This window comes from Euprymna scolopes, chromosome 39 (assembly GCF_053919585.1).
Source record: "Euprymna scolopes isolate OS-2025 chromosome 39, ASM5391958v1, whole genome shotgun sequence".
Taxonomy (NCBI): Eukaryota; Metazoa; Mollusca; class Cephalopoda; order Sepiida; family Sepiolidae; genus Euprymna; species Euprymna scolopes.
The window spans coordinates 50,889,861-50,903,680 of record NC_136520.1 but is presented as its reverse complement, the minus strand read 5'-3'; the positions used below and the strand labels follow the sequence as shown (position 1 = coordinate 50,903,680).

The 13,820-nt window shown below is 32.5% G+C and overlaps 1 protein-coding gene across 2 annotated transcripts in view; it reads right to left on the bottom strand.

Moving 5' to 3' along the window:
- Positions 1-13,820, bottom strand: part of LOC145263778 (gamma-aminobutyric acid receptor subunit alpha-2-like) — a 386,086-nt gene that overhangs the window by 364,376 nt on the left and 7,890 nt on the right. The window lies entirely within an intron of this gene.

Sequence of the window (13,820 nt, the reverse complement as noted above, 5' to 3'; positions counted from 1 at the left end):
ATTTAAAATACTATAAGTATCTAATACTCTTCTAGATAATCCCCTAGACAACACTATTTGTAATTAACAGTGAACGAAAAATAGCCTACAATTCCGAACTATGAGAACAAGTGGAAGAATACAGTGATGTATTTTGTTTTTCGGACATCGTATTACATCTTTACCGAAGTTATAGAACAATACATAACACTGAGTCGGATCTAATTTTCATCCTTACCTTATTTCTACCAACTTTATAGCTAGTACGAATGACATAGTCTTTAAACTTTCTGATGAACACTAAAGTATTTAGTAAATGCACTATGACGAAGATATGTATGTATTAGTTTACTAGGTTCAAACATTAAAATATAAGTTGATGCTAACTAATGATTAATAACGTTCATGCCTTTTTTATACTCTATCCAGCAATGACACCTTAAAAAACTATAAATTACATAATGTTGTATTTTCTCAACACGGTTATTTTTTAACATCTTAAACGTATACAATTAAGTAAAAGAAAATCTACAAAAAATATAGTTCGAACCAGGATATCTTTTTTTTACATAGTAATCACCAGTTATCAGGGCCCGGAGGCGATTTGAGGATAAGGATTAATTGGTATACATTACTCAATGTGATTATAGCGTAGTAAACATAAGTGGTGGGAATTTTGTAAATTGTAATACTTAGTGGGATGGTTCATCTAAAACATGTTTACGTTGGGCTTGAAGACAATCAAATTGTAGTCAGATAGAAGGCAGGCAATGGAAAGAAAGTTCCACAAGCGTGCAGTTCTAAGACAGAAGCCTTGTTCATGAAATCTACATTTAGGTTTAGGCACAGATAAAGAGTGTGGGAAGTTATTGATATTGGTTTTGATTAGGCGAGTGTTTTTCGTGAAATTTTGGCGAGAGGGGACTATAGATTAAAGCTCGGCTAAGAACTTGCCATCGAAACAACGATAAAATAGAGACAGGCTCGCAACATCTCTTCTGTGGGAAAGATGTTGCAGGTAAGAGAAAAGTGCATCCACCGCTAAGCAACGAAATCTATTTTGAACTCTGTTAAGGCAGGATGAACTGCTTCGAGTAGCTCCTGCCCAGATATGGCAACAGTACTCCATCGTTGGATGTACGTGGCTTTTATATAGATAGCGAATTGCGTCAGGATTAAGATATTTACTCGAGCGGTAGAAGTATCCTACCATTGGATTTGATATACACTGCTAACCAAAATTTAAGACCACTACAAAATCTATGCAAAAACAACTTTTTAAGGATAGTTTTTAAACTCTTCCAACTAAAGGTTAGCAATACTACAATATAAAAGGTTATGGAAACAAAAAGTTACATTCCAAAGATTTATTTTTTAAATTTACATTTTTATTAAATTAGGTATTTTACACATACTCAAAATTATAAGACGAGAGAAAAAAAATTATATCAAATTGTATGAAAAGCGTATGAAAATATTCAACAGCCAAACTAAATAATGAGCTCTACCTCCACTGGTTTTGATGCCTTCCAAAATTATTTGCCGTATGCTGGAAATAAGGGTTTCCATTAATGTGCGGGGAACCCTGTTCCAGTTTCTGAAGATGGCTTCACGGAGTTCATTTTTTGTTGATTATTGTTTGCCATTTCGATAACCTCTTGAAATCTACTCTTAAACATATTCAATTGGGTCAAAGTCCAGTGAGCATGCAGGAAGTCCCAAGAGATGGACTTTATTTTCTTATAGAAAGCTCAAGGTCTTTCTTGCAGTGTTTATTGCAGCATTATCCTGTTAGAATAACCATTCCTCCCAACACAAACAATGACCCTCCATCATCACAGATGCTTTTTGTAGGATGCTAACATAAGCACCTGCTGTCTGACGACCCTGCAGCACCTGGAGCTACATCGTCCCTCTCTAAGAAACAGCACCCCGTACCATTACGACCCTACACAACTATGACGTGTGGAAAAAATTCAAGAGGCATGTTTTTGTCATGCACATATCGCTGGAAGGCATCAGGACGATCAAAATTGATTATTTTTTCTCATCAGAAAACAGGACTTTCTCCCACTTATCAATGTCCCTGGTTTGGTATTCACGACCAAATCTTAAGCGGTCCACTTTATGACGTGAGAGCAATCAAAGAATTTGTTTACGCTTTTTATTTACCATGACTTTCCATTGTAAGCCTCATCTGGTTGTTTGTTTACTGCAATCAGCATCTGTACACGCCTTAAGTTGAATAGAAGCAAGCCCTCTCTCATTCCTAATGACCCGTCTGATTCTCTTACTCAATGCAGGAGACATTTTGTTTTTCCATAATTCTCAGTATTCCGTAGAAAGTTGCAAATAACAGTTTTACTGCGATTTATCGTAGCTGCTATCGCTCGCTGTGACAAACCTTGCTTATGGCATCCTGGAATTCGAGAGCGGTAAACTTCAGTACGTGTTCTTGCTTTAGGCATAGTAACCATTTATACAGTGATTGCTCATCTGTAGCTAAACTAAATCATTAGAATACACCATAAATCTAAAAAAATTATACCCTTGTTCTTATCATTCGGATCATGCGTAAAACGCCTAATTTAAGAAAAAATGCAAATTTATAAATGAGATTTTTTTAAATGTACATTTTTGTTTCCACAACCTTTTAGCTTGTAGATTTGATAACCTTAAGTCAGAGGAGTTTAAAACCTATTCTTTAAAAAATGTTTCTTTTTAAAGATTTTTAAGTGGTCTAAACTTTTGGAGCAGTAGTGTACGGGTTTGATTTCAGGTCAGGAGGTTGTTGTTTTTTCATATAGCTTTTCTCCCTTATCCCAGCTTCTTGTTTTCTTAATCTCATCAAATCCCTATAAACTTTCACTAACAATCAAATAACTTTTATAATGCAATTTGTTTCCTTTAATGCATTAACATGCAACATTTATTCTGTACTTTGTAGACTTCTTCCCACTGATGAGAAGAATTACATTCTTCCGAAGTTAATGGAACAACGATTTCTCACATATTTGTACTCCTTCTCGGGTAAGTAAAATTTTATATATCTTCCGTACAGTTTTATAAGTTGTTTTTTTTTTTAAATTTTGATATACATTTTCAAATAGCAAGATGTTCCTGTCACTCCGGGACAGTGTTCAAAAGAGAGCCTCCAACCTAATAGATCCTGAAATGTTATCTCAGCTTCTACCTCTGTCCCATCGACGAAATGTTGCATCCTTCTGCATGGTTTGCAAGTATTTTAATGGTGGATGCTCCGACGAAAAACACGACAAGCAGCAAAGTCACTCCCTTTCACAGTAGAGCAATAGTTTCTTCGCCAGTGACACTACATTTTATAATTCTCTCCCGGATTTCTGCTTTTCCAACTGTACTAACATGCAGAAGTTTAAATGTAATTTGAGCAGACATCTTGTGGCTGAACTCCCTACATAGTACCCCTTCAACATATGTCCCTGATAGTAACCTTGTTCGTCAAAATAGCACACTACCTTGTTTGGGGTGAAAATGTAATAATAATAAAAAAAACTATTGATAGATTCGGAAAGAAACTATTGATAGATTCGGAAAGAAAGAAAGAGATATTACCTTTCAACTAGTATATAAATAAATTGCTTTCTGTGTAAATGCAATAAGATCTGCCATAATTTGCTAAACATCGCAGTGATTTGCAGCATGTTCCAAACCCAAATTCCTAATCATGCTTGGTGCAATAAGATTACAAAAATAAAAACAAAAAAACAAAAAAACAATCTTATAACATAGAACATAGAAATGATACAACACATGAAGCAAACCCCGTGTTTAATGTATTGCATTCGTGAATATATTAGCTGAAAAAAATTCTTCACGCGTAAATGACATATGGATATGAAGTATAAAAATCGTTTTTTCATTGCTGAAAAACCTTTCTCGCATTTCTTGATAGTATTGTCATTTCATTGTCCTCCAGGCACATGAAGACGCAGAACAATGTTTTTCACAATATCTTACTGATAGGATTAGGATTTCAGAATATTGACACGCCGGTCTGTTTTAAATACAATCTTAGGTTTCAATATTATTGTCATTTTACATAGGTTCCGTATTACAGCATTTCGATTATATAAACAATAAACAATTCTCATATATATATATATATATATATATATATATATATATATATATATACACTTGTGCCCGATATTATTCATACCCCTCGGATCTTTGAGATTTCTATAAGAATATTGCTCAAACCAGAAGATAGACAATATTAAAGGGATTTCAAACAATAAATCAAGCATAAGCATTTAATTTAAACTCAACAAATAAATAAATTATGCAAGTTTGAAGCATTATACTAAGAAAAACAATAATGGCACTAGTTCAAAATTATTCATACCTCTCTTACTAATAGTCAATAGCATGCCCTTTATTCTTAATAACTGCCTGTAACCGTTTTGGATATTTATCAACAAGGTTTTTACAAGCATCAACACTGATTTTTGACTATTCTTCAATGCAGTAGTTCTCTTAATCCCTCAAATTTCTAGGTTTCCGCTTTTTAACCTCAGTTTTCAATATGTGCCAGAGGTTTTCGATAGGGATCAGGTCAGGACTCTGGCTAGGCCATTCCAAAACATTAATGTGATTATCCTCAAACCATTTCTTGACTATTTTGGCAGTATGTTTTGGATCATTATCCTGTTGAAGGACCCAGTTTGGTCCTAAATGGAGCTTCTCCGCATCCTGTCTAATGTTTTCCTGGAGTATCTCCAAATATTGCTCCTTCTTCATGGTTCCATCTATCTTGACCAAACTACCTGGACCACTAGCCGAAAAGGAGCCCCAAAACATTAGGCTACCACCACCATGTTTCACCGTGGGTATGGTGTTCTTTGGGTTGTAAGCTTCTCCTTTCTTCCTCCAAACGTAAGAAGCATCCATATGGCCAAACAATTCAATTTTTGTTTCGTCAGTCCACAAAATACTTGAGAAAACGGACTCTGGAGAATTCACATGGGTCCTAGCAAACTTTAGACGTGCTGCAAGGCGTTTTCCGGTGTGCAATGGAGTCCTTCTTGGTCTTCTTCGTTCAGACCATTTTCATGCAGAGTCCTTTGCAATGTTTGCCTTGATATTTTTATGCCAGAAGACTCCAGATTTTCTAAAATGTCCTTAGTAGTGGTGGTTGGATTAGCATTAACACTTCTTACAATATTCCTGGTGGCTCTAGCAGACAGTTTCCTTTTCCTTCCTCTACCAATCAAGTTGTTTGTTGTGTGGTGGCTCTGGAATTTTTTGATGATGCTCTGTACTGTTGCTGTAGGGACCTCAAATTTCTTGGAAATTGACTTGTAACCTAAACCATCCTTATGTGAATTCACAATTTTAGTCCTAAAATCATTACTAAGCTCTTTTTTCTTCCCCATTCTAATAATTTTTATTCTATTTTTGGTTTTCAGTTGATATCATTTTAATTTCTGAAAAATGCAAAAAACGAAATGAAATTAATCAATGGTTGTATAAAAGCATTCAAAATAAGAATCGAACAGGAAACAAACAGTCAGAAACTCGATTAATACTGAAAAAATAAGGGGGTATGATTATTTTTGAACATTGCAGATTTTATAAATAGCTGTATATTTCTTTTATTACAAGTATCCCGAGATTTTAAAATGACGAAAATGATCAGAAGAGGTTTATTAAGAATATGTATCAATATGGACGTAAACAATAAATTCTTACAAAGTTACACCTAATAAACTCAATTTTCAAGAGGGGGTATGAATAATATCGGGCACAAGTGTATATATATATATATATATATATATATATATATATGTATATATATATATACATATATATATATATATATATGTGTGTGTAAATATATGTGCATGTGCATATATATATATACGTGTATATATGCATATATGTATATATATACATATATACATATATATACATATATATGCATATATGTATATATATACATAAATATACATATATATGTGTGTGTAAATATATGTGAATGTATATCTGTGTATATATATTCATATATGTATATATATATATGCATATGTGTGTATATATATGCATATATATGCATATATATGTTCGTGCATAAATATATATATATATGTATATATATAAATAAATATATATGTATATATGTTTATATATATGCATACATACACACACGAACACCACACACACACACACACACGACACACACACATATACATTTTTTTTTTCGGAATAGTTTTTATTTAACAATCAGTGGTTCTGTAAACGTGAGATTGTAGGTTTACAAAATATTACTGGCAATAATATTCTATAAGTTATCCCATCTAAACAAGAATTGCTCGATATGGAAGAGAGAGCAAATATATATATATATATATATATATATATATATATATATATATATATATATATATATATATGAACTTAGCATATTTGGCCAGATTTTTTTTCTTTTATGCACGTTTCATTAAATAGTACAGAGAACTCTTGCTGGTTTTTTTTTTGTAATCCTCCTTTTCCCTTTGTCGGACCACTTTCCGAACGTTTTTGTTTTCACACACGAAACAAACATAAACAACAGTATTCCCTCCTCGATATTGAAATAAAAGTCGACACCGATAATTTTTTTACTCACCCATACAAAAAAAAACTACCAGTAAGGAATTTTGTCTCCTCAATTATAAAAGCGAATATCCGTATAGATGCAAAATAGCCGTCGTAAAAAAACTCATCTACAGAACCAAACGTAATTTTTCCATTAACGAAATATACTATAAATCGCATTCGAACGTAAAACAAACTAATTAATAACTGCTTCACAAATTACATAGTTCACCAGCAGATTAGACACTTTTTAACTAAAATAAATAAATAAATAAATAAATGAATAAATAAATAAATAAATGAATAAATAGATAAATAAATAAATGAATAAATAAATAAATAAATAAATAAATGAATAAATAAATAGCAGCAGCGATTAACATATATTATTGTAACCAGATGCATGAGATTACAAATAAGATGAAAAAAATAATAAAAGATATCGTACACAAACATGCTTAACCATGGAAAAAAACCCTCTAAGATAAGATTTATTATTTATTACAAACAACTTAAAACTTGACAATTACTAATAAATTATAATACTACACCCGATGATAGTATGCTGAAAACTAGAATTCCTGTGTACATCATTTAATATCCCATAGGAGAATGTGTCTCCAAAAATAATTCGTACTTTGGCATGACTCGAACCAGCATCTCCGTCGTTTAATATGTCACCTGCCTTCCCCGGATAGTTCAATTTATCAGCACCTCATAGGACAGCACACCCCTAAAACTGAATTTAGAAACATATTAATAAAAATACACAGTCATTTTAACTGTCTCATATTGCGAGGTGTGTCTCCCAATCTTTGAGGCATTGTTAATCCACATTAATACACTAACGATTAACCAGACTCAAAATAAAACGGAGGGCTCGCTCAAGTGCTTTTGAGTATTTTAGTGATTGTAATCGTCTTTTAATTGCCTTATTTTTTACTACTCGCCTGAGGATGACCAATGGTGTTAGAAAACATTCGCGATTATGGGAAATGTCTTTTTCTACTCGAAAAGAACGTTCGACAAATGTTCCGACACAGGGAAAGGGAGGATTACAAGAAAAACAAGGACGAGTTGTCTGTGCTATTTAATGGAGCGAGCTACCGCACACACACACACACACACAAGCATGCACGCACGCGCGCACACACACACACACATATATATATATATGTGTGTGTGTTTAAGAAATTAAAATACAAGGTGTTTACCTGAAACAAGCCAAAATAAATTTCAGTCTAATATTAATACCAGTATTTATACGTTGATATACACATCCTAAGCAAATCAAAAAGCTAAAAAGCTCGAACACAATGGGGAGTAGAGCTTGTCAGTAGAGAAAAAACAATTAAAACTGAAAATTACAATTTACAATTAAATTTATTTTACGACAGATTACTCCCAGAAAATAATTTTCAAAGTTATTTTTCGAATAGTATCAAAGAATGCCGTTCTTGGTATTATTCTCATCACAGGACATAAATAAAGTTGAGAATTTATTAAGGAGTGGTCTGTTGAATAAACAATTTAATTGTAAATAATAATTTACAGTTTCTTGTCTTTTTTCTTATATATACATATATATATATATATATATATATATATATATATATATATATATATATATATATATATACAGTGATGATCATATTTATCGGCACGGTAAAATAAAAGTTAAATTTTGTCTAATAAATTCTAAAAAAAGGGATTAAATTAAAGAAAATAACAAAGTATATTATGTATTTTTAACTGGCCTTTCCGATGCAGCAATCGGATTTTAGAAAAAATAAATAACAAAGGAACAACAAACATAATTGCAAAACCCCTTGTTCAAAATTATTGGCACGGCTTTGTTTTTCTTTTAGTATCAGTATAATATCAATCAATTTCCGGTTTACGTGCTTTCTGAACTTTTTTATAGCCATATTATGCTTGTTTAACGCTAATTCAGTGAATAATTTTTTTCAGATAATTTTTAGATAGCGATTTATTTAAACTATTATAAGTGACTAAATTATAATTTTCAATCGCCATCGTTAAAACTAAGGAACACAGCGAAAACGTCAGGAAGCTTGTTGTAGCATGCCATACCAATGGGGAGGGCTATGATAAGATTTCAAAGAAGCTAAACCTTCCCAAATCCACTGTTAGAGCCATAATAAACAAGTTCAAATCGCAAGGCCACGTTATGAGTTTAGAGGGTAGAGGGAGAAAAAGGATTCTTTCCCCAAGAGATGAACGGAAAATTGTTCGACAAGTAAAACAAACCCCAAGGATCTCTGTTGGGGAGATTGTTGATGAACAGAGCACCTCTGGAGTGAATGTATCTCGACATACAGTTGGTAGAGTTTTGAAGAGAGCTGGTTTAAAAGCATGTCGTCCGAGAAAGACTCCCTTATTGAAGCCTATGCCCCTGAAAGCAAGGCTAGCCTTTGCAAAACGTCATATTGATAAAGATGTTGCATTCTGGAAACGTGTTCTATGGACTGACGAAACGAAAATAGAGTTATTTGGCCATAATAAAGTGTCTTATATTTACAGAAAATCTGGCGAAGCTTTCCTGCCTAAGAACACCATACCCACAGTGAAGCACGGTGGAGGCAGTTTGATGTTTTGGGGATCCTTTGCTGCCTCTGGACCAGGGCGACTTGTTAAGGTCACAGGTAGCATAAAAAAGGAATATTATGTTAAAATATTGGATGAAAACCTGAAAGACTCTGCTAAAGAGCTCTCACTTGGTCGTCGTTGGTGGTTCATGCAAGATAATGACCCAAAGCATTCGGCTAAACTGACTAAGAAATGGCTTGAGGACAACCATAGTAATGTTTTGGAGTGGCCATCACAAAGCCCAGACCTTAATCCAATTGAAAATTTATGGAGAACATTAAAATTGATGGTAATGCAAAGGAAGCCTAAGAATCTTATTCAATTGGAGGATTATTGTCAGGAAGAGTGGGCTAAAATTACTACTGAAGAGTGCAACAACTTGGTTGTAAACTATGAAAAGCGACTGAGGAAGGTAATCAAGGCCAAAGGCTATACAATTGATTATTAAATAAATCGTGCCAATAATTTTGAACAAGGTTTTTTTGCAATTATGTTTGTTGTTCCTTTGTTATTTATTTTTTCTAAAATCCGATTGCTGCATCGGAAAGGCCAGTTAAAAATACATAATATACTTTGTTATTTTCTTTAATTTAATCCCTTTTTTAGAATTTATTAGACAAAATTTAACTTTTATTTTTCTCGTGCCAATAAATATGATCATCACTGTATATACTTGTATATATATATATATATATGTATATATACATATGAATATACATCTATATCTATTTATCGGTCTGTTTCTCTAAGTATATATATATATATCTATATATCTATGCAAGTGAAAGTGTCTGTCTGTATGTGTGTGTATCTGTGTATCTGTCTGTCTCTGTGTGTCCATTCTCCTACGCAATAACTCTGTCAATTTTAAGTCTACAGACTCGAAATTTTATATAAAGTGTACTGAGAATTGGGAAACTCGATTTGATCGTTTTCGGCCAGAGATTTGGCGATTAAGGGGTCAAAGTTCAACGCTTTAACCTTTGAAAACTCTACCAAACACCTCCGACAATTTTGGGTCTAAGCAATTGAAATTTTAGATATTGGTGCCTTGGACATGGATCTAACGTAATAATTTGATTTGATCCCAAAACAATAAATCTTAATGAGACATAATAGGGGTCAAAGTTAAACAAATTGACCACTTTTTTTTTTGCTCAATATACATATCCTAATACCTGGGAATCGCCGCGGACCCATGCAAGTATATATATATATATATATATATATATATATATATATATATATATACTGATGATTTCGGAAAAGAAAAACACTAGTGTCTGTAGGTACTTTAAAATTATTATAGTAAATAATTAAGTAAGACTCTTTACAAAAAAACTACTTTCTAATCATTGAGCATTTTCAGTTGAAATAAAAAGCCGCTAAATGTAGTTCGTATGCGAAGATCATCATATAATGATTAGATCACGATGACAGGCGGTAAAAGATGTTAAGAAAAAAAATGTTTAATTTCAACAATATTTCACGCGGTTATCTATAGCCGAATGGATTACGTCCTAGCTAATGAAGCAAAGAGATGGTTCTGTTGTCGGATTCGAATCTATCGACCGATGTTACTAATGGTTCTCAATAAGGATTAAACCATAGTGTCTTTAGTCATTTACTAACAAATTATTTTAGTAATTAATTATATATATATTTGTGTGTGTATTTATATATATATATATATATATATATATACATATATACATACACACACCACATTATATATATATATAATCTTACTTGTTTCTTTAAATATATGTACGCATGTATGTATGTATGTATGTTTGTATGTCTGCCTGAAATTTTTGACATAGGCGATAGATTTTCAAACAATCGATATCCTTTTGAAACCTCACCCTTCGAGGACAAATACCGAATACTGTTACAAAAAATATTAAATCCGTCACCCTCAACCGAGCAGTTTTCTACGAGGAGAATAGTTGTTTTTTTTTAACAATTTTTTGAAGTCATTTTAACCTCGCGTAAATGACCCTGAATAAAAGGCGTTATTTTGACTGCCCGTGATCTCACAACCGTGGTAGGCGCATCGATGAATGCCCCTTTTTTGTCACCTCCGTTGCCTCTGGCGCGTTATGAGTTCTAGCTTGCTTACTACTCTTATATTTTTTGCGCTCGTAATTCCCCCTCTTTTTTTATTTTGCCCAACCTTACATACACCTCCACTTTCTTTTCCGACTTAACGTCACGGGTTCGAGCCTGCCTGCCCACTACAACTTTTTTTTCTTAATAGACACCTCCAAATACCCGGGAAATGCAAGTCACCCAGGCTAGTAAATATATATATATATATATATATATATATATATATATATATATATATATAGTGAAAAATGACAAAAGACTACATTCAAAGGTTCATGATGTTGACCATCTTATAATTTATTGCTCTAATTCAGTTTCCATTAAAAATTTCAAATGGCACAATGGAAAAATAGTATGATGTATTTACAGTTTCTCTTTTTCAATTTTCGTATTTTCATCATATCAAAATGCACTTTATTTCATTTTCACGGATAGATTGTTGCTATTTATTCCGATGAGTCAGGATCCAAATAAATTCACTGATTAATATGTTAACTAATTGATTGGTTTTGTTCTACGAAACAGATACAATCAAGAATTGTAAATGACAACCAAATCAAAGGAATAAATTATAAGATGGTTAACATCGTGAACTCTGGAATATAGTCTTTTGTCACTTATTCAATATATAGCTCTCTAAGTACATTGAAAGTCTTAAATCAGGTTGGTATATATATATATATATATATATATATATATATATATATATATATATATATATATGCATTTCAACCCGGCGACCCCGAGTGTTTGGTGTGCATGTTGAGCCAAAAAAATATGTGGTAGTAAGAATGCAGGCTCGAACCCGTACCGCAAAATAGGAACAGTGCGGGGGAAAACTTATGTCTTTGCGGTTACGACCACCGCCAAACTTGAAGTGACTTCTGTTTAAATCAAAGCCAGACAATCGAAAGGAGATGATGACTTTAAAAAATACGGGCGAAAAAAAACCGACCCCCTGTAGAAATGTGCCCAGCTGAAGGTGAAAATAATAATGTCAAATAGTAAATTTTCGTCGAAAGTTTACGGCAGACATACAAACCTACATATATACATACATTTATATATTATTACTAAAAATTCTTGGCCAAAACCGATGAAAATGCTTGCCCTATCTGTGAATATGTTTTATGTCAAATTTAAAATGTTTAGACCAGACATTGTCTGAGTAATTTTGTAAAGACCAAAGAGGTCATTTTTTTTTTTAAATTTGACCCTTATTAGTGCCCCTAATAATTTATTTTGTTGGGATCAAATCAAGTTATTAAATTAGATCCATGCCAAAGGAAGCTATATCTAAAATTTTAAGTGTTTAGATCCAAAATTGTCGATGGAGGTTGGTAGTGTTCTAAAAACTCAAATCTTTTCTGAATGTTTTTTTATGTAAAATTTCAAATATTTAGACCCGGAATTGGCTTAGTAAAACCGGCCCCAAATTTTGACCCCTTAACATTTATGTCTTTGGTGCTCAAATCAAATAAAGATGTTTGATCCATTTCCAAGTAACCTACATTTAAAATAGAGTTTTCAAAGGTCAAATTGTTGAACTTTGACACCATGACCGCCTAATTTCTGACTGAAAACCGATTAAAACATTTTTCTACAAATTCAATACTCCTTATGTCAAATCTCGAGTCTGTAGACCGTAAATTTACAGGGTTATTTGGTATGGAAATGTACACAGACAAATACACATCCAGACATTTTACTTTTATAGATACATAGATATAGGATGAGAATCGGGTTTGTATTTTTATTCTTCAATTAACTTCCATCTTTGGGAAAAAGCTGGTGTAAGCCGCCTAGACGATTTAATATTGTACAACACTGATACGGCTTCGCGAAATAGATATCTTTAAAAACAAACTGAGTATTTCTTTGTACAGCTTTGAGTAATTATGAGGTAGGTCGCCGTACTGAACAAATGTCGGATCGAAGCTGATGTTTCTTGCGGTAGGCCAGCGTAAATTTCTACCTATTTTTTAGCCAGTATTTATGGCTTTATTTTCGCCCTCACTTTTAGCAACAAATAATCATACGTGTATGAGAAAAAACATATTAACCTGACATGTCATTCACGTTTTTGTTTTTTTTGTTAAATATTAATTTTAATTATTTTTGAAGGAAGCTGACCATAATTTTTTGTGTAGTAAAATATGACTTTCTTTTAATCGGTGTCTGCTAAAATGTTTGCTTATATTTTTGTATAGAGTAATTTGTTTTTCTTGTCTTTTTCTCCGATCCGACACAGCTCTTTCAGTAAATCTATGTGAATTATTGGAATTGTTGCATTTCTTCAATTTTCTTTACAAGTTTCATGTATTTGCGTTTATTTGGTTGAATTGCGCTGTTTGTTGAGAAAACGAATCTACGATTTTGTTAGGCATTCTTCATTTTTTTTCTTCCTTTCTCATATTATACAATTTTATGCAATTACGATAATAATAATAATGATAATAATAATAATAATAATAATAATAAGGATGATAATAATAACGATAATA